The sequence below is a fragment of the Eschrichtius robustus genome, chromosome 3 (genome assembly GCF_028021215.1).
Source record: "Eschrichtius robustus isolate mEscRob2 chromosome 3, mEscRob2.pri, whole genome shotgun sequence".
In the NCBI taxonomy this organism is placed as follows: Eukaryota; Metazoa; Chordata; class Mammalia; order Artiodactyla; family Eschrichtiidae; genus Eschrichtius; species Eschrichtius robustus.
The window spans coordinates 86,240,631-86,264,448 of NC_090826.1; the positions used below are offsets into that span (position 1 = coordinate 86,240,631).

At 34.5% G+C, this 23,818-nt stretch overlaps 1 protein-coding gene across 1 annotated transcript in view; it reads right to left on the minus strand.

Annotated features, from left to right (window-relative positions):
* The window catches only part of DPYD (dihydropyrimidine dehydrogenase), a 796,991-nt gene that overhangs the window by 457,432 nt on the left and 315,741 nt on the right, over positions 1-23,818 (minus strand). The window lies entirely within an intron of this gene.

Genomic DNA, 23,818 nt, shown 5'->3' on the forward strand with positions numbered 1-23,818 from the left:
CTTTTACACATTTGGAAAAAATAGAGAGAGAGAGAGAGAGACCTTATTTTAATGAATAAAATATTGTCCAAGAACTCAAAGATGGATAAAATATCCTTGAGTGTTTTTTACTTTCCTGATAAATAACTTCTATATTCAGGATCCACATTATCTATTGTTCTTTCTATATAAAGGGACATATGAAGGAACCAAAACAACAAAATCCTGGACCAAAAAAAAGAAGATGAACTATTTTTCTTTATATTTTTGTAATCCAATTTTCTTGTAATTAGCAGAAGCTATTTTACTAATTAAAATTTAATTTTAATATAAAAATAAGATCTCATTAAAATCCCTCTTCTAGAAAAAATATGTTAATGTAATTTTCTTTTTCTTTCACAAAATTATACATACCCCTTGGATTTTTGGTATTATTTATTAAAGTGTGCTTTATCTCTTTGGCCTTTTCTATTTGTTTTCCTCCCTTCTCTTTTCTCTGTTTCTCATTCTCATTTGGCTTTTGTTATAAAACAATTTCCTTAAATTTTAATCCTCACATCATGAAGTAAGGGTAAGCAAAAAAGTTCAAAGAATATGCCTCAGGCAAAGATTTTTTTTTTCTTAATGACTGGAATTCTTAGATGGTGTTAGAAAATTACTATGTAGGACTATGTAAGTATACTATATTCTAAAGTAAAGAAATCATTAATAATAAAATACTTAAAAGGAACAGTTATATTACAAAATAAATCTACCAGGCTTACAAAGAAAACAAATTTGCTACAGCTACCTGCTGTGGAGATGAGGCAGTAATCTCAACAGCAGGAAATAAAAGAGAAGAGAGGAGAAAAATACAAAAGCACAGACATTAAAAAAGTAATTAAAACACTTATCTCCATCGACATACATTACGAAAAAAACCCTCAACCAACCACCTAAAACCATACTTTATTGAACTGCACAGCAGGAAACAGCATTAAAGCTGCCACCGTAAACACACATTCTGTAGAAGGGAGAACACCCCTTTAAAAATGTAATCTCAAAAGTATTACTAATGTGTTAATCACCAGTAAATGTACCATACATTCATTGTATTGTATTAGTTACTTTCTCAAAGGTATTTATTAATTGTACTTCTAAATTTTTTACTCAAGTAAATTCTTAAATATATGTACTGGTAACCTCTTTATTTGTAATCGTTCTAATGAATTTTACAGCTATATTGTGAGGCTAAAGTATTCTGTATATCAAAAACTTTATGTAAAAAATTTTTAATATAACATGCATTTATAATAGATAATGCAGTTAAACTGTTTTCTTTAAAGCCAAACTAACCTTTGCTATAGTACTGAAATAAAAAGAGTGAAACACAATGCAAGAGTTGAGGTCATGGATTAAAACTGAAATGAAAGCTAAGAATCATTCTGAATTACCCAAGTATGCTCTGGCCTTCAGAGCTCTGCAAAGTGAAACAAGTCTGAGGAAGCAAGTGGCAGGCCTTAAAATAAAGACCATGCACCAAATGTGCTTGGTGACTCTCTCAGCTGCTGAAACTTGTTTCTGCATCTACCTGATTCTCCCCAGGCATTATGTGTGAAACAATGGAGAGCTGCCTGATTCAGAATCAAAAGACTTCTAATGGACTCCTGACCTCTACTTTTTAGCTATTAGCTATAAGCTTATGCCTAAGTCATTAAATTTTAAACCTCAGTTTCCTCATCTTTAAAATTAGAAGAATTACAAAAATGCATTTCCTTATAGAACTGTTATGTGGACAAGTAAGCATAGTACAGTTCTATACTGCTGAAACAACTTAATTTTACACGTAGAAAATGCAATTCACAATCATAGATATTGGTTTTGCTTCCATATAATTCTTTTTTTTTTTTTTTTTAAATGCACAACGTGAAGGTTGCTAGTTGTTTTTTTTTTTTTTTAATTTTTATTTATTTATTTATGGCTGTGTTGGGTCTTCGTATCTGTGCGAGGGCTTTCTCTAGTTGCGGCAAGTGGGGGCCACTCTTCATCGCGGTGCGCGGGCCTCTCACTATCGCGGCCTCTCTTGTTGCGGAGCACAGGCTCCAGACGCGCAGGCTCAGTAATTGTGGCTCACGGGCCCAGTTGCTCCGCGGCATGTGGGATCCTCCCAGACCAGGGCTCGAATCCGTGTCCCCTGCATTGGCAGGCAGATTCTCAACCACTGCGCCACCATGGAAGTCCCCATATAATTCTTTTATCTTTTAATTATGCATTTTGTTCTTTACTCAAATGATACATTTCTGTGCAAATTTATTTATCTTATTCTAAGTCACTGCTGTAGTTTTTAAAAATCTTACAAGAAAATACTTAACTTAGTAGATTTTTTTCAAGAAATTTGTATGTAATAAGAAAAATATTAAATTATTTCCATGATTAAATATACTTGGAATGTGCTCAGTATTACTGACACATTGCTGAGTTAGAGTCTTGAAATTAGAATACTTTTCTAGGAATTCAGAAAATTCCACAAAGTAATCACTTTCCAAAGACACTCTTGATGGATAGACATGGTCAACCATTTCAGAAACATATGGTTGACCTTGAACCTCAGTTTGTTCATCCACAAAATAGGCAGATTATCTAGAAACCAAATTCTGAAACTTGCCTGTGATTTTCAAGGAATCCAAGACTATGAAAACGTATCTTTGTACATGTGTGCATTTTATTGTGTATGTGCACAGAGGGTCCCATACCTTTCATTATACCCCCTACAGAGCCTGTGACTCAAAAATGGTTAAAGAATCACATTCACTAAGATTAATTCAACTATACCATACCACTTATCCAGCTGCCATTCCAAGTGCATGGAGTGTGGTCTCAAATGCCAAAATGCAATGTAATTATCCACACCTGACAAGTATATAAATACCATTTTATGCAAGAATTTGTAAATATATTAAGGTCTGGTAAAATAAAGTTATAGTTTTGATGTCAGACATAACTATGTTCATATTTTTACTACACTGTATATTGGCTGTATAACCTGCATAATCACAGTTACTTAAATTTCAAGTCTCAATTTCCTTATCTATGAAATCAGATAGATTAATTTAGATAATATATCTCAATAATATGATAAATGCTTACCACAGTGACTAGCATGTGGTAAATACTAGTAAATGAATTGGCTTTTATGTATTTTAACTTCCAAAATCCTATTACTTTCATACTTGTACCTTCCTTGATATTTTTCTTTCTTAATACTTAACATAATTTTAATATAAAACACCACAACAACCACCAAAACTACAGATAATTTTAAAAACTTAATGCCAATTGAAATTTCCTTTGATATGGGTAATTAACCATATAAAACTTGGCAGATTCAATGTATATTCACTACATATCCACATCCACTACATAACTGAAATTTCTGTTACTTAAAAAAGCCAAGAAAAACTACAGTCTATCCTGTTCAACTTTCAAATTTGGATACTAATTGTGATTTTTAATTGTTATTAAGATAAGATGAAAATAGAAATTTTGGATGTTTCATTTATTTAAGCACTTATTCATTAATACCTATTGAGTGCCTACTGTACTTGGGATACAGGGGTACTTGGGATAGACAGAGATGAATAGTTTCCAATCTAGTGGGAGAAGAACATATAACCAGAAACAGAAGAAAGCAAGATAAGCGCTATGACAAACAGATGCATAGGTAAGTGCACAGGAGCCCTTACAAAACACAGTTCACCTCAGCTGGTGACAATCATACTTATGCTCAGCCTTGAAAGATGAATGTTTCCCATGGTAGAAAAAGAAAGAGGAAGAATCAGCAACATATACAAAGGTGTGAAGGGGTAAGAGTTCAATCTGAGTGAAACTAGGGTGTGGTCAGGGGAGCAGACAGGAGAGAGGGAATAGCAAAACTTGAAATTTGACAGATAGGCAGGCCCCAGACCATAAAAGGCCATGCAAGCCACACCAAGGAGTTTGGATTTTACCCAGAGGAAACACTGCAGGGAAATGATACAGTCAGCTTTGTATATTAACAAGGACAAATTGGTAGCAGTATGTAGAACTGATTTGCAGGCAGTGAGAATGAAGGAACTAGATCATGTAAGGGGATGCTGCATAAATCCGGATAAGACAGGAACACTCACCTTGTACTTCTCAACTTGGATTATTAGTAACCTCCACTAACATGGCATTGCAGGGAGTGTCCACAGCCTCAGTACAAACACAGCCTACTTTCCTGGGGCAACAGTTTCAATCAAAGATAAGTACTTTAAATTATGGTGTTTATATTAAGACAAAAATGGAGATGTTGAGGAATGAAATGCAAATTTCGAATAAAATTTTACTACTTCAAAGAAATTCTGTATATGGGATTTGAGACTGTGCCTCTGGATTCCTTAGAGGTATGTTTTCACTTTCTTCTCCTATTACTGTAACCTTAATGGGGGAAAAAAAAAAAAAAGGATTCACACTAAGATACTGACAGTGGGGATACATACAGGAGAATAAAAACATATCCTGAAGGTCTTTAGGGGTTAATTTCATTGGATTTGGCACCTCGCGGTTGAAAGGAGTAGAGGGAAAGGAAGGGTCACAGCTGAGCCTCAGCTTCCTGTTTTGGTGGGTTCCTCAACAGTGGTGTGCTTGACTGTGGCCCAGGACAGTGGAAGAGGAGCAGATGCCAGGGCAACAGTATTGTTCCACTTTGAACATATTTAATGGAGCGTGGGATAGCCAGTAAAGTTAATCTACAGATAATTAACAAGTAAAATTTCAAGTCTGAAGCTCATGAGAGAAATCTGGTCTGGACCAAGAGATTTGAAAAGTATCAGCAAAGAGACTGTACTGGAAGCCATCAATGCTAATGAGCTAATCCTGAGGAAAAGAAAGCCAACAGTGGAGCCCTAGATAACATATCAACATTTAAAGGAAGAAAGAGGAAAAGGAGCCCAAATGGAAATTGAGGAGGGATCAGTCAGTCAGGAGAGGCAGGAGAAAGCAGTATGCTGGAAGCCAAGAGAAGAGAGGTATGAGTTCAGACTTATATATATATATATATATCTCCAGTGCATAAAAATGTACCAAGAAACAGGTGTTTAAAGAGTACTTTTGATTTTAGGACTCATCCTTCTTGAATTTTAAGTACAGTACAAGGTCACTATACTATAATTTTGGAAATAAAAGCATTAATTAATTAATTAGTTGTTCTTGGAGATAATATAACTAAAGGAGATTTATTGAGAGAGAACATAAAAGAGAACAAAAACAACAAAATAGAAATATATGTATTGTAGCTATGAAAATCAATTTAAATGAGGCAAATCAGAAGAGGAAGAGGAAATAGGATAAACCCTATACTGACACCCACACTGCAAGGTATTCTAGTGGTAATGCCTGCCAAAGTATGAAAAGATTTTGCTAGAAGAGAAATATATCACATGCTTTTCTAGGAATCAGTATCAGTGGAGAATATATTCATACTAAAATGCTTTTTTAAGAAGAAAAAATTAGTCAACAATGGCAACTCTGCATTAATTAAATTCTGAGCGAATAACAGAAAATGTATGTAGCTTAGCTTGTATAATATTTGTTTGATTAGAAACTGCCTTTAGGAGGGCTTCTTAAAGAATTTCGTCAAAACTGAAGCTTTGAATTAGGGAGCTGTTGTTCCACCTCTAGTAGGTTTGGAAATCCCACAAAAGGGCCCACTGATATGTGGGGTTCACCCTGCAACAAATTTTCTGACTTCTGAAAGCAAAACCAAATAATGACTCCCGGACAGGTGAAATACATGGCCAAGGTAGCAACACCTATGTTTGCTCTCAGTTCCCCCACCTACCTGCTGTGTGATGTGTAGCAAATTAGCCTATTTCTCTGTACCTTAGCTTTTACTTCTGTAAACTGAAGCTTTTAGCACCTCGTCCCCTGAGCTTTTCCAAGAACTCTTGAATCACGAAGCATTATACAGACATAAGAAATTTAATAATAATTGAAAATATTTTCATTATAATGGAGTCTATTACATAGACGAAGAGTATCATCTTCTCTTTTACTACTACAAGGTGAAGAAACTACAGTAACAGTGGATGGTGGATTAATCAGGGAGATCAAATTGAAATTCTGGGTTGCTCTTTGGAAATGATTTAAATTCCCTATGAACTATGCAATATACACACAGTCAAATATTAAATTATACTCAAAAGCACCTGAACCACTATAACCATGGTATAAAAGCATATATCTTGACATCATCAATAAAAATCTTACACTTTTTAAAGTCAACATAGAATAATGAATTCTATCCCAAATGCCTGTGGTTTAATGAAGTAAGCAGTAGATGTTTGATCTTTTTTTTTTTTCAGTTTCTGAAATATGATATTAGGGTCATTTCTTATCGTAAATATTTTCAGTTTTTTTAAATAAGTCATAGTCTACTGCTAAGCTGTTTGAGTTCTGCTGCTTACAGCATGGTTCATGTAAAACCAATATCAGCAATTGCATCTAATCCAATAGTTGTAAATTCTAGCCACGATGAACACTTCTGTGACTCTAACTTGCTGTCTTGCCAGTGTACTCTGTAGATTATGAAGGAGAGGAGACAGAATTCAGTTCAGAAGCTCTCTTCAGCACCCCCTGTCCTAAATTCAGGCTCAACTTCATATAAGCTCAGTAGTAATACATATTTTGAGTTCACGTTTGTAGTGTGTTTTGCCACTTAACAATAATTCTTGTGTACTGGAGCTCCAGAACAGCTTTATCAGCTAGGCATCTTTAGGACCATTTAAAAAATGAGCAAACTGAGGTTCAAGGCAGTGAAACAAGCTTTCTGAAGTCTCAGAGCTAGTAAGTGCCAAAGCCAGAATTAATCCAGCAAAAACTCTTAAATACAGTGTCTCTTCTACCATTACATAGAATATATGTTTAGGATAGTCTATAATCTTTATTATCAGGGGAAAAAAAGGAACCATAACCTAGTCTTTGAAAATTTAGCATACAATGATCTGTGGCACCTTAAATTTTCTGAATGTTAATACAGTCGTTTTATTCATAAGAAAGATAAAAACATGCTTTACAGATTAGCAGGTAATTATTCACATATCCCACCTACGCTACATTTTCAAAGATTTTAGGTAAACTATGCCTACTTAAATTTAAATGATGTCTTGTAAAAAGGATTTTCTAAGCATTATTCATTTGTTTAAAGCACAGATCTACAATGACAAACCTATCATCAATTCATTTTGTTGAAAGGGTAATAATGAAAGCGTTATTTTCCTTCTTTCACTGCAAGTCATTTGACCTATGTTAAATCAACTCTCAAATTTTCATTCATTATTTCTACATGAAGGATTTTTGCCAGCTCAAAAAAGTATAAATCTTCATTTGTCAAATTTAAACTATCCCTGTTCCATTTGCTATCAAGGCTCATAGCTCTTATCCCTTAAAAAACAGCAAAATATTGTCACGTCACACAACCTCCCCACAGCCTCAGATGACCCCTGGAATCAATAATATTTGTAACTTGTAAGCGCACAGTTAAGGAGATCAGAAGGCAAGCGCTGTCCTCGTTAACCGCATTGAGCTGTGATACTACAGCCGACTCCCTTGTGTGGTCTGTGATCAATTTTAATCTCCTGACCAAGGATAAAAGAATGCAGACTCCTGATTCTGGATTCATCTTGAAAGGAGAGTATAGATTTGTATGTCTGCAGTGGGAACGAAAGATTTAATTCAACTGGCATTCCAGGAAAGAATACATCTAAACTACCATTCCTCCTCATTACCCTCACTGCTTCCAGGGTCCTCTACCGACAGAGCTAAATACTGAAAAATGTGTACACAATGGGTTAAAAAGCAAAGCTGTCTTTGTGGACATATGATCAACTGACTACAGAAACAGACTTTATAGTGATTTGTCTTATTGCTACATGATTTAAAGTGGAATCACTTTTTCTATCTTGAATTTCCTTATAAAGGTTATAATTTTGTGCCAGACTTCTTTGTGTGAAAATCTTTATGTTTAAGCAATTAAAGAATGCATAATTTACTAAAATCATCATTTAAAATAATCATGATTAGTTGTTTTCAAATCCCTACATTTAGGTACACTGTTACATTTTGGAACTTTAAATTACAAATTGATATGAGAAAGAAAAGACATCACCAGTTTATTAGTTTTATATCTTTATATCTATACCCATGTCTCTCTCTCTCTATGCACATACATATATATGATAATGCATTTATAAACAAATGCAGAAATATTCTTATTTTTCTATAAAAATAAGAAATAAGATATTTAATTGTTAAAGTAAATATAAAGTGTTCTGGCAGTTTACAGGGACAATTCAGGCAACTGTAATTTGAAAATTCCCTAGTTCCTATAAAATAGCATTTTCAATACATCAGACAAAAATTCCCATTCCACATCATCACCACCATCATTGCAGCAAACAGTTTTTGAGCATTCATGATGCATCATGTACTGTGCTAGACAAAAACAAACAAACAAACAAACAGAGCAAGGTGGTGAAGAACATGGACCCCAAAGGCAGAGCCTCAGTTCAATTCCCAGCTCTGCTCCTTCCAAGCTGTTTGATCTTGAGCATATTAATTTGCCACCTTTGCCGCAGGTCCCTCATCCGTAAAGCAAGTATACGGTCATGAATAGCACTGAACTTAGTAGAGCTTTTGTAATGACTAAATGAGAGAACACAGACAAACACGGAAGTATCTGTGGTGCTTCATGGGTATAAAATAGGTGTTAGCTATAATAAATGTATTCTGGCTCATTCATTCATTCATTAATAAACATTCAGTAAGTGCTCCCTATGTAAAAAGGACTGTGTTAGGAAACAAAGATGAGCAGAAGACAACAATCTGACGTTTGCAAGCTGTTTAACTTTTGGACATCAGCCTTCTTATTTACAAAATTAAGATATTAACATTTGTCTTGAAAGACTGCTATAGGGATCAAATGAAATTAATTACATAAAGTGTCAATCATAACACCAGCTAACATAGGGGATGGTCAATAGATGTTTATTGAATGAAGGAATAAAGAACTGGATGGATGAATGGATATATGTTATGCCTTAGGCAGAGAAGAAACAAGAGTGAATCAATCAGTCATCAGCTCAGAGTTTATAAGTGAATTTCAAATATTTCTAGACGAAAAAATTGAAACATGGCAGGTAACAAGGTTTTTACATGAAGTCCTGGCAAAAAGTACATTTGTCCTGTTTCCTCCCATAGAGAAATCAGCATCTAGTGAAAATGTAAAGGATAAATATAGATTCCTTTCACAGGAGCTGCCTTTTCTCTGTTTATCAGTTCAAAAGGCCCAAATTTGGCAGGGGTAGTCAAATGATATTCTAAAACCAATAAAGCAGGGTATGGTGCTGTTTACCAGGGAGGAGTGATTTATTTTATCATTTGATTTTAAAGATGTAATGAAATCTATGACATTTTGATTGGCTTGAAAACTCTGGGAAAAAAAAAAAAAACCTAGAAAACAGAAGTGGGAATCATCTTGACATTTTTATTTTAAGAACAATGACTCCACCTCAGCCAACAGAAGTGAATTAGTAAAGGACTCTGTTTCTCTATGTGAATTTTAGTAATGGAAAATTATGTTTATTCTGTCTCTTAAAATGACTATTAACCAGATAGTTAAAATATATATTGATTTGAAAAGGATAGTAACATTTTAACCTATCCAGTGTGCCAATTCAGTCCAATTCTGTTCTATGTATGCTCGAAGCTGATCAGTTTTAATGAGTTGTTCTATGAAAGTAATACCACCAAGCATTCATTTTTTTCCTAGTTAATGCCAGGCTAAATTAATGGTATAATGAGAAAGAACTCAGGGGTGTGCCAGCATCTTAAATGGTAAAGAAATTGGGGGCTATCAGACCCAGTCAAGTGGTAAATAGAATGATAAGTCTAATTGCAATGTGCTCAAGTAAAAGACACCCAGATCCAGGTAGAAGAGCATGAAACTCGGAGCCCAGATCTGGCAGAGCTGGGTAAGGGGCAGAAAAGAGGGCATTTAGAACAAAATCAAGTAGCACTTCTTGAACACTGGTTCAGGAAAGCTTTGTGGAACTAAAAACATTTCTTTTAGATATCTTAACAGTACTATACTATCTGACCAAACAAAGTGCTATAAACTGACTACTGTAAATGCCAGCTTATGTACAGAACTCATCTCTTGGTTTTTTTTTTTTGTTGTTTTGTTTTTGTTTTGTTTTGGGGTTTTTAAAAAAATTTATTTATTTAGGCTGCACCAGATCTTAGTTGCAGCTTGTGGACTCTTACTTGAGGCATGCATGTGGGATCTAGTTCCCCGACAAGGGATTGAACCCAGGTCCCCTGCCTTGGGAGCTTGGAGTCTTACCCACTGGACCACCAGGGAAGTCCCAGAACCCAACTTTTCTTAACTGAGGATAGACTTTGCATATGTGTGTACATGTGTGTGTATAATATATATTATGATGCATGCAAACATATACACAACTACAGGTACACAAGTAATTCCATATCTACTTATCTAGCTGCATATGGATATGTATATGTATGGTTTAGAAGTATTAGTTAGTAACAAACATATTGTAGCTTTATCAAAAAGTAAAACACCTATCCTTCTCAAACTCTTCCAAAAAACTGCAGAAGAAGGAACACTCCCAAGCTCACCCTGATCCCCACCATCACCTTGATACCAAAACCAGACAAAGATATCACAAAAAAAGAAAATTACAGGCCAATATCACTAATGAACATAGACGCAAAAATCCTCAACAAAATACTAGCAAACAGAATCCACAAACACATTAAAAGGATCATACATCATGACCAAGTGGGATTTATGCCAGGAACGGAAGGATTCTTCAATATATGCAAATCAATCAATGTGATACACCATGTTAACAAATTGAAGAATAAAAACCATATGATCATCTCAATAGATGCAGAAAAGCTTTTAACAAAATTCAGCACCCATTCATGATAAAAAAAAACTCTCCAGAAAGTGGGCACAGAGGGAACCTACCTCAACATAATAAAGGCCATATACGACAAACCCACAGCAAACATCATTCTCAATGGTGAAAACCATAATTCAAAAAGATACATACACTCCAATGTTCCTTGCAGCACTATTTACAACAGCCATAATTCGAGAAGATACATGCACCCCAAAGTTCATTGCAGCACTATTTACAATAGCCAGGACATGGAAGCAACCTAAATGTCCATTGACAGAGGAATGCATAAAGAAGTGGTACATATATACAATGGAATATTACTCAGCCATAAAATAATGCCATTTGCAGCAACATGGATGGACCTAGAGACTGTCATACCGAGTGAAGTAAGTCAGACACAGAAAGACTAATACCATATGATATGGCTTATATGTGGAATCTAAAAAAAAAAAAAAGGGTACAAATGAACTCATTCGCAAAAAGAAGTAGAGTCACGCGTGTAGAAAACAAACTTATGGTTACCAGGTGATAAGGGTTGGGGGGGAGGGATAAAGAGGATGTGGTACATATATACAATGGAATATTACTCAGCCATAAAAAGGAATGAAATTGGGTCATTTGAAGAGACATGGATGGCATTCTGTATGACACTAGAGAGTATCATACAGAGTGAAGTAAGTCAGAAAGAGGAAAACATATATTGTATATTAACGCATATATGTAGAATCTAGAAAAATGTTATAGATGATCTTATTTGCAAAACAGAAATAGAGACACAGACATAGAGAAGAAATGTATGGATACCAAGGAGGAAAGGGGTGGGGTGGGATGAATTGGGAGATTGGGACTGACATATACACACTACTATATATAAAATAGGTCACTAATAAGCTGTATAGCACAGGGAACCCTATCAATACTCTGTAATGGCCTATATGGGAAAAGAGTCCAAAAAAAAAAAAAAAAGTGGATATATGTATGTGTAACTGATTCACTTTGCTGTACACCTGAAACTAACATAACATTGTAAATCAACTATACTCCAATAAAATTTTTTTAAAAAAATAAGACAATTAATTGACTTATCTTGTCCCCTCTACCAGCTCGAAAATCATTCACAAGAATCAGTAGGTATAGCTGCTTTAGGTAGAATGGTCTCTCTCCTTTCCTACCTTTATCTCATAACCTTCCTATAGGATAGAAATCACCAAGAATCCATTGACTGCCATTATCCAAGATGGTTTAAGACACCCAGACAAATTAGGGATAAGATGACCACTAGGCCAGGCTAAGTTTTAGCCAAACAATCAAGTCATTCATCACCAAGTCTTTTATAACCGATGCACCTCCTGATTGGTCTGTGCCCATGCTTTGCTGGTTAGTCAATATTTGAATGTCACTCCTGGGATCTAGCCAAATTAAATGAACATGAGGATGAGAGGCCAGGAAATATTTTCTATGCTAACATGGCAACAAGGTGGAGTGGGATGGGGTAGGGGTAGGAGTAACAGAGAAATGAGAAAACACAGACATGTTGTCCCTTGCCTCTTATCAAAATATATAACAAAATCTCAGAGCGCTTCTCTTCTTCACTGACTCCTTAATCCCTCCTTCTACCAAATGAAAGTAAATATTCCCAGAGATTTATTGTTAACATGACTTTCAAGCATTAGTTTACAACTAGAAAAAGCATGAATGGCTCATCTATTATTTGGGCCATAATGACAAATATTTAGAGTGTATCCTATTTCCACAGATATCTCCTTAAAACCTGCATTTATATAGTAATTGATATTAAAAGTAGAAAGGGTTAAGAGACTAACTTAATCCTGTGTTGCATTCGTTAAATTCAGCATATTAATGCAATACGATATTGTCTCTGTGGAGTTTCATTTCACATGATAAAAGAAACAAGAAGCATCTGATCAATAAACAGAAAATCAAGTTACATATTCCCACTAGGTTGCTCTAACAAGGATTAATCTCAGAAATGTTGGTGCATGCCTAACGTTGTGGCTTTTAATCCTCTCACACCAGTGGGTCTAAAATACTTGCCATTAGCACTAATGTAACAAGAATTAATACTTTACATATGGATATCCACTCTACTCAAATGAAGGGGTTAATGGTAAAATAAGCCTTTAAGGATGTAAATGATTCCTCCCATGTGGCTGGAAAATAGCTCAAGTGTTTTTCATTTAAAATTATTAACATATAGAAACATTATTATCTCTGCAGTTAATATGCACCTCACTGAAAATCTCATGGTCTGCAAAAATTAAGGAAGGTAGCATCCTTAATGAAGTTATAAAACATATATCATTTATTAAGCAACAAATTACATCTTTAATTTTGGTTTTAATATATCTTTAATTTAAGCTTTAATCATTATATGGAAAATGCCTTCCAAAGCCCCAGGACAAATTATGTCATGGCAATAGGGTTTGTTTCTTCTACCCCCTACCTTCCACCCACCTCTAGTGCTAAACAAGGTTGTAATTGACCTCAAGCTTCCTTTTTATGAGCAGGCACTTCTCTGAAATACTGAGAAAATCAAGGGCAAGACAACAAGTTATGAATGTTCTTCCATTAAGAGTCTAATTGTATCTAATTTTGACATTTTTTTATTGATTAATGTAGAGTATTGAATAATCTAGTGAATGTTATGAATCAGATTTTCATTGCTTAAAATGTGAAATGTTAGAATAAAAAGGTTAAGCCAAATTAGGCAGACATTTTTCTTCCCTCCCTCCCTCTCCCCCTACTTTCTTTCTCCCCTTCCCTAGATTCCTTCCTCCCTTCAATAAATACTTATTAAGCAGCCTTGATATGATAGGCATTGTTCTCTTCTGGGAAAATTTATCTAAATTTGTCTTAAATCATATACTAATTTAATGTAAAGTCTATTTGCACAATCAAAGCATAATTTCAGTTGTCAATAGTTGATAAAGTTTGTCTGAAAAACCCTCTTTCAAAGGAAAAACATTTTATGTCTTGATAATACAAGGGGGCAAACTGTTCAGTGTGCTTATAGAAATCAATCATACTTCTCTGAAAATAATTAGGGAAGAGTGTGCATGTCATTAAAATCTTTAATAAATTCTTTATCATTGTTCATCCTCTAACACAATGCTCATCACCTGTTTTACATAAACAGGTAGTTTCAATCACAAAATGTTAGCATTTTGATGCTATATGTAGAAATTTTCATTACATACCATTTCTCAAATGGCAAATATGTTTTTCCCTGTGTAGCAGGTCGAGGTGAAGGATGAGTCAGCTGAAGGAGGAGAGATGTGTTGATCCTGGAGGAAGGAGGGCAGGAGGAGAGGACACAGGAAGGAGCACGCTGATACGTGCTGGTGAAACTTCCAAAACAACTGTTACTAATCCTGAATTACCAGTATGGTTCTAAATCTGTTCATTTATTTTATATACATTTACAAATTAAAATTACAGTTTTAAAGAGGTAGGGTATGAATATAAACATATAATGAATTAATTCTAATTTATAAATTTTATTATATTAAATAAATAATGAGGGTATCATTACATGTCAATTAACACCAATAATGAGTAAAGAAAAGAAAATGAAATTAGATTTAGAAAGTAAATCTAAATTTACTTTTCTTTTCCATACACAGTATAGAAAAGAAAATGAAATTAGATTCCTTGAACGTACGGAGGACAATTGCACAGAGCCAGAACTATGGGCACCATACAAGTGGTAGTTACTCTATAGTTGACCCTTGAACAATATGGGTTTGAACTGGGCAGGTTGACTTATATTCAGATTTTTTTTCAATAGTAAGTACTATAGTACTACGTGATCTGACCTTTGGTTGAATCTAAGGATGTGGGACTACAGATACGGAGGAACTGTGGATACAGAGGAACTGCAGATACCGAGGGCCAGTTATAAAGTTATGCCTAGATTTTTGACTGCATGGAGGATTGGCCCCCCCAACGCCCCAATTGTTTGAGGGTCAAGTGTATTTTCTTTTGTGTATACTTACAATATTATAATTTTCTTTGAATTTTCGCTGCTGGATCATCTTTTTCTCTAACTTTCCGGCTCATGAAGAGCCAGAGAGACTGGATCTTACTTATAATCCCAGCGGTATCTCTCATGGAGTCAATACTCAAATAACTGACCTATGGGAAATTTTATACTGCACCTGCAAAGTTCTACTCATGGCACTGAAATATAGTGATTTAAAATATAATAAATGTTTTAAAATGAGACAAATCTTTAAAGTTGATTTAAATTTTTTAACAAAGTTTTATAACACGGTGTATCAAATCGGGTTCCCACAAGAAACAGATTTCACTCTTAAAGGATAATAACTCCGGGAGATTTTGTTTACAAAGGAAAAATTACACAGGTGCAGGTAAGATGTTAAGGAATTACAAGGGACAGAGACTTGGGGCTAGAAGAATTAATCGAACATCAATGGTTCTGCCAGATAATCTAACACTTTCACTCTGTTTTCAGTAGATCAAGAGTCACCTATTAGATATTATAGCATATAGTATTTACAACACAGTGAGGTTATTTACCCCATAAGATTGACAGAGCAAAATCAAACATAGAAACTTTTTATAAAACCAGATAAAACTGAGATAAAAAGTACTTCAAGGATGATTTGCTCCCAGAAGGGGCTTGACTTGTCCAAAACTGCATAGTCAACTAAGTGACCAAGCTGGGGTCTGGACCCAGTTACTTAATTCTCAGGCCACTTAATTTTCATTAACAATGAAAGCATCATGATTACCCACCAAAAGAAATCAAATGTACATCTTCCCTACTCACCAAAACATGCACTTTTCGATGTATTTTTAAAAACCATGTTTAAGTGTGAATATACAGGATTATTTAATGTTATAAGTTGCAGAGACCTTGGATATCATCAGAGCTCACTGTCTCATTTTAGTAGTGAGAAAATGAAGCTTACAAACTTTTAAAATATTTGGGTACCAAAAGCTAGTTAAGGGCAAAACTAAGACTTCGAGATCTTCTAATTCAAACATCGATGCTCTTTCCACAATCAAAGCTGCCTTTTATTTCTTCCTTATTTATTCTATAATGGCAGGCTTTGATCTACTTTTTTCCCCAACTTTATTGAAGTATAATTGACAAATAAAAATTGTATATATTTAAGGTGTAAAATGTGATGATTTAATAAACATATGAAATGAAATGATTATCATGACCAAATTAATACATCCATCATCTCACACAAGTGTTTTCGCTTGTTTTGTGTGTGTGTGGTGAAAATACTTAAGATCTACTCTGTTAGCAAGTTTCAAGTATACAATACAGTATTACTAACTATAGTCACCGTGCTCTACATTAGAACCACAGAACCTAGCCTATACTGAAAGCATGTACCCCTTGACCAACATATCCGCATTTTCCCTACCCCTCAGTCCCTGGTAATCACCATTCTACTCTCTGGTTCTATGAGTTTGACCTTTATAGGTTCCATATATAAGTGAGATCATACAGTATTTGTCTTTCTGTGATCGACTTATTTCACTTAGCATAATGACCTTCAGGTTCATCCTTGTTCTCACAAATGGTAGAATTTCTTTCTTTTTTTTTTACTGCTGAATACTATCCCATTGTGTGTGTGTGTGTGTGTGTATATATGTATATGTATACACGCAAACACACACATGGGATAGTATATGTATGTGTACATATACACACATACATATATTATTCATATATATATACATATATATCACGTTTTCTTTAGGAAATGTACACTATTAGTAATAATGTAAATTGATACAGCCATTAGGGAAAACACTATAAAGCTTCCTCAAAAAATTAAAAAAAAATAGTACTACCATTTGATCCAGAAATCCCACTTCTGGGTATATAGCCAAAGGAAATGAAATCTGTATCATAAAGAGATATGTGCACTTCACTGTTCAATGCAACTATTAAAAATAGCCACCTCACAACGGTCAGAATGGCCATCATCAAAAAATCTCTCAACAGTAAGTGCTGGAGAGGGTGTGGAGAAAAGGGAACCCTCTTGCACTGTTGGTGGGAATGTAAACTGGCACAGCCACTCTGGAGAACAATATGGAGGTTCCTTAAAAACTAAAAATAGAGCTACCATATGACCCAGCAATCCCACTACTTGGCATATACCTGGAGAAAACCATAATTCGAAAAGATACATACACTCCAATGTTCCTAGCAGCACTATTTACAATAGCCATAATTTGAGAAGATACATGCACCCCAATGTTCATTGCAGCACTATTTACAATAGCTAGGACATGGAAGCAACCTAAATGTCCATCAACAGAGGAATGGATAAAGAAGATGTGGTACATATATACAATGGAATATTACTCGACCATAAAAAAGAACAAAATAATGCCATTTGCAGCAACATGGATGGACCTAGAGATTGTCATACCAAGTGAAGTAAGTCAGACACAGAAAGACAAATATCATATGATATCACTTACATGTGGAATCTACAAAAGTCTACAAATGAACTTGCCTACAAAACAGAAATAGAGTTACAGATGTAGAAAATAAACTTATGGTTACTCTGGGTAAGGGGGGGGGGGTGGGATAAACTGGAAGATTGGGATTGACACATGCACGCTACTATATATAAAATAGATAACTTATAAGAACTTACTGTATAGCACAGGGAACTCTACTCAGTACTCTGTAATGGCCTATGTGGGAGAAGAAGCTAAAAAAGAGTGGATATATGTATATGCATAACAGATTCACTTTGCTGTACACCTGAAACTAACATAACATTGTAAATCAACTATACCCCAATAAAAATTTTTTTTTAAATAGCCAAGATACGGAAACAACCTAAGTGTCTATCAGTGGATGAATAGATAAAGATTTCAGGCTTTTAAAAATTCAGAACCATTTCAACTTTTTCATATATGCCTAAAAGAACTAGCTTAGGCTGCTAAACTCTGAAATACTGTTGAATGTTGTTGGCAACTATGATTCAAGTTAACACACATTTAAAGACTGTTGAATAAAAAGAGGTGATTAAGACATGATTCTTGTTTAAAAAAATTCATATATCCATGTATCCAATTACTTACTGAACATTTTCCACTGGTTGGCCTAATAATACATCAAATTCAACATGTCCAAAATTTGATCCATCATTTTCCTCCCCAAATGTACTCTTGATCCTATCTCCCCTTTTTATGAACAATAAGCTAATCATTCATTCAAAATATATTTATAGAGTACCTACTATGAGCCTGACCGTGTGCTGAGAATCTATGATGACCAATAATGAATTGATGGCTACCTTCATGTAAAAAAAAAAAAGTGTCGTGCAAAGTACACACCAACTATCCAGCTCATCAGATATGTAGAAAAGTAAGAATCATCCACCTAAATATCTCCCTCGTCATCAAACCTCATTTTTATTAAATCACAAAATCCTATTTTTTTCACTTAATAATTTCTCAAGTTAACCTTCTCAAACTCACTACCATAGTTCAGGCCCTAACCTTTTCCTGGCTGACAAAAATAATCTCCCAAACTGATCTTCCTGCTTCTAGCTCATCTTTATCGGAATCGTTCCCCACCATACTGGCAGAGAAAATTTTCTGAAATGGAAAATTAGCCATATCACGATCAGGGACTCCCCCGTATTTAACTCCTTAGCATGGAATATAAGGCCCAATTCAAGTTGTTTGAACTTTAGTCTCATCTCTCCTATTCTTTTAACAACTACACTTCACTCCCTATAGACTAATTTGACTTTCATCGTGTAGTACCCTGAACACGGTATTCCTTCTCATTTCTCCATGTATTATTGATTCCCTCTGATTGGAATACCATGCCCTCCTTCTTTGTCTAGCTATTTCTTACCTTGTCTTTAAGAAGCAAATGATAAATCAACTCCTCTGAGAAGATTTACAGACCAGTGTCACTCCCTACCCCAAACTGAGATATGAAATTCCCACTCTGTATCCCCCTTCTTTATTATTATTATAACCAGCGTTTGAGTCTATTGTATCGGTCTTTATGCTACATTCTAATTTTTTATTTTGTGTGTGTGAATTCTTTAAGGAGAAGTCCCTGCTTTGTTATTGTCTGTATACTTTCTGCCTAGTACACAGTAGGTATTCAATAAATACTAGCCCAATGACGGAATGGTAAATTCAGTTGTTTGTTCATTTTTCATTTACTTTCACACTTTTCTCAGCGTCATAAAAAAAAAAAAGCCTCCCTACGTATGTGAATGATTCATCCTTTTTTCTTTTAACATTCAAGTATCCAAATGTAATTTTAGGATAATGAAATTAGAAATCATTCTAAGAAGAGAATTCTTCTTCAAAATATTATCTTTTTGAGACAAAATAGGATTACTATTCAGAGACCAGAGGGATAATACAGAGACTCTGGATAGTTCACTTAATCATTCATACAAATAGTTTGGATGTTGCACTAGAACCAAGATTTCCAAGCGAGGCAATATTTTAAACCTAAGAATGAGAAATATTAATAACTGTCACTACTCACGTATCAGCTCAAATTAGAGTGCTTGGATAACTGTGACGACACAATAAGTAGAAAACTGATTCACACACAAAATATATATATATATACACATACATATGTCCTAGGTGAATGATTTGTACAATAGTAAATATTATAATTATAATTTTTCATTTCAATTTTAAAGCTATTGACAAAAAGAAAGCCCAAAGAATGAATATGCTACAGTTGTGTTAAAATTTCTAAGTTTATTAGAGCAGAGATTTGTTCTAAAATTAAGGTTATGAAAATATTCTTTCTTTCCTTTTCTCTCTTTCTCTCCTTTCTTCCCTCCATCTTTGCCCCTTTCCTTCCTCTCTCCCTCCATTCCTTCCTGCCTTTCTTTCACAATTCATAAATGATCAAAAGGCCCAACTCCTACATATTAAGATGAGGATTAACTACGAAGAAAGAAAAAAATGCACAATGTACATGTTTACAACGCTTATACTTTCTTCATCAAAACCACAAGACCATGATTCCACAGAAGTCAGTTTTGAAAATGTACAAAATACTATACAAGAACACTAAACCAATCCACAATAAAATAAATTGACAATGGGCTATTGATTTCAGGCATAATTATAAGCCTTTTACCAGGCTTACAGATCACTGTAACTCTCTGTGGTGAGGGACCATTCTTCTTTAATTCCAATCCATTTCAAAAAATAATTTTGGTAAAACAATATAAAAATAAATTACAAGAAATATGAATTCAAAAAAATAGCAAGCATACAAATGTATGCCCTGATATTTTACTATTTGATTCATCATACATGAAATTACTCTGTCAGTTATTATCGACCAGGTTATTATTGACCAGTAACAACCACTTCAGAGACTGGTACCAGTCTATGGGTACACTGTCTGTGGCACTGCTACAGATCACATAGAATTTGAACCCAGGTGGTCATACACTTCAGAAATAAATAGATTTGAATCTAGATAGTGAGGCCTCAAAAGCACCACTTTCAACCATGGCACCATCATCACTGACCCGTGAAAGGCACAGTCCAGCCGGAGCACAGGGTTCCTTGCTTATAGACCAGTGCTTAGCTTTTGTCAATGAACCAGATCAAATCATAAGGCAGTGTAACATAGAAGAAATAATAATATACCAGAAACATCAGAGTATGTAGTTTTGTGTCTCAGTTTTGCAACTAGTATGTAATCTCAATGAAGATGTTTTTATTTATCTTCATTATTTTTATTTTGTTTATATTTGGTGTGTGATATACTCCAGACTGTAACTGACTAATGTATCACATCACTGGGTTGTTATATGGATTATATACTTTGACAACGTTTTATTATTTTATTTTATACAGATTGTTAATTTACAAAATCTAATCTTCTATAGAAATGTAATCAATTGTTTGGTTTCCAATCAATTAGGTAATCAAAACATATTTTCATTTCTCTTAGAATTGCTAGAGATGCTTAATAAAATTATTCCTAGACAATTTACACCAAATTATATTCAAGAATCTTATTTATATCAAACTGACAACTACCAGTTTATGATCAAAATGGATATGCTGGTTGGCATGATAAAATACAGTGTTCTGATTGATTCAGTTGCCTTTAGCATTTAGTAATACGTAAAGATAACAAGTTAACTACTTTCCATGCAATTGGAATTAAGCGAATTTTTTTTTTTTTAATTTTATTTACTTATTTTTGGCTACGTTGGGTCTTCGTTGCTGCGTGCAGGCTTTCTCTAGTTGCGGTGAGCGGGGGCTACTCTTTGTTGCGGTGCGCGGGCTTTCTCATTACGGTGGCTTCTCTAGTTGCGAGCACGGGCTCTAGGCGCAGGGCTTCAGTAGTTGTGGCACACGGGCTCAGTAGTTGTGGCAAACGGGCTTAGTTGCTCCGCGGCATGTGGGATCCTCCCGGACCAGGGCTCAAACCCATGTACCCTGCATCGGCAGGCAGATTCTTAACCACTGTGCCACCAGGGAAGCCCCTAAGCGCATTTATGTACCTAATTGTTTATAATGTCACATGAGAATTTTGAAAAAATAATTTCCTTTCCTTTCAAATGTGTTACATATATTCAATCCATACCCATGTTTTAATCAATGCAAGAAAAGCTAACTAATGATACTGTTAGAACCATTGGTTCTATTTTTACAATACTGACCAGCATCAAAAATCCAGCAGCTATGTTTTTTATTCCTTTAAAAAGTTTCAGTTTTCCTCCTTAGTCTTGGTACCTTTTGTATTTTTACCATATATACAAACTCAAATTTCACTTAGTTTCTAGGAAATCTGGAAGCAATTTTTATCCATTAAAAATGGATATTTTTAATATGGCAACATTATTTTCTAGGCTTAAAGCATTTTTAAATATTGACAGTGGCATTTGTGCCTATACGATTTGACAGCTTTTTCTCATGTTGAAAAATAGATTTGGGGAAGTTAAAGCAAATTCACACATCTGTAATTGCCATGACTGATTCAAAATATAAAATAGCTGAATGCTATGAGAACCAATTGAGTCATTGTTTTTTATTTACTGTTATAGTTAGGCAAAATTCCCTAGAATAAGTAAAAAATATATGTATATATAGGAACCCTGGAATTATTACCCTGGATCAAACTCAGATTCCAGGGCTACTTGGCTACATCACTATCTCAAGGTATACATAGGACATTAACCTTAAAGTTCTGCTATGTATTGGTGTTTCCATACCCATTTGAATATATTTAGATTTCTCACTAAGAGCATCTCATTGGTTATAAGAACAATTTCCATATCACCTTCTCAAAATCAGGCAAACATAACTGGCCAAAACATTTCACTCAAGCTTCAAATAGCTTACAGTTTCACATATTAGACCAGAAATCCATATTTACTTTTTATACTGTTCACTAGTGTATGACTTTTATTAGTATATGCTCTTTCATTCTTCAGTCTCCCAACACGTGGAGGTGTAAGCTTTTTAGGCTTCCTTCATACTTCTGCCTTCATCTAATCATTTTAATTAGAGTTTTATGGTTCCATTATTATTATCTTTTCTAATTAAAAAAATCAGCCTCCCATTTGCAAATGTTGTATAGCTTTATATGAAATTGGATAATTAGAAGTTTTCATCCCATTAAGAGAACTATCATATTTGCTTCAAACTCAACTATCTAATAATTGGCAAATTTATACACCTACCGTATAAGAGTACCTAAATTCATAATGATGGCCATGTCAGCATTGTAAGAAGCTGAATGTCTTTTGGATATCAAAGAAATTTGAATTTGAGTATAATAAAAATATTAACTATTTTTAGCATAAACATTGAGAACCTACTATAAATTTATCACTCTTCTAGGTACTTTGAGTAGTACAGAAATATATGTACCTGTACTTATATATTATTTTATATTTAATGTGTTAGGATAGGGATATGAGTTAATTTGAATACCACTATACATGTACACTGGAATTGAACAATTAGGTAAATCAATGGCAGATGATGGGAGTCAGCTTTCTCACTGTTGGCATAGGAGGATATAGGCAAATAAAGGGAAGATGCTAAACTGACCAAGTGTTAATGAATTAGAGCTGGAGACACCAGTATGTACTCATGTTCAGCTTAGTATAGATACAGATGATTATATATTTATAGATATATGTATGTACACAGGTGAGTATACACATATATATTTTCTTACTCTGTCAGTTAAGAGGTCCTAGAAGCAATAACACTGCAGTAGCAATGAGCATATTTAGCTCTGAGATCTTCGTTTTTAATAAAAGGACCTTGGAGAAATGGCTGATTCTAGGACTAGGGCAAAAAATATACAAGATATGCCTGTAGTCTCTTGTAGTGCCAGAAGTTAAGTGCTAAAACACAAATACACAAACACATACACACACACACACACACACACACACACAGAGGATGATGGGCATACATCAAAGAAGCACTGGAGCCAACTTACAGAACTCCTAATGGCCACAGCTGGAAAAATTAGAGCAACAAAATAAATAGCTTAATATTAGATTATATCCCAAAGCACAAAATAAGCATCCTTGAGTTCACACTTATATAAATAAATGATTAGATAAATGAATAAACAGGAAGAATAGACAAATCTCCACACAGTATAATTCCAAATAATTTATGTAGGTACTCTACTCTCAAAGAAGGGGAGCATAACTCCCCAACTCTTAAGTATGGCCTGCTCATAATGACTTCCTTCCTAAGAGTATGAAAAGGGGGCAAAAGAGTAACTTATTAGTGGGGAAACCTGGCATACGCTACGTTAGCCAGGTAGACTAGAACAAGTTATTGAAGGT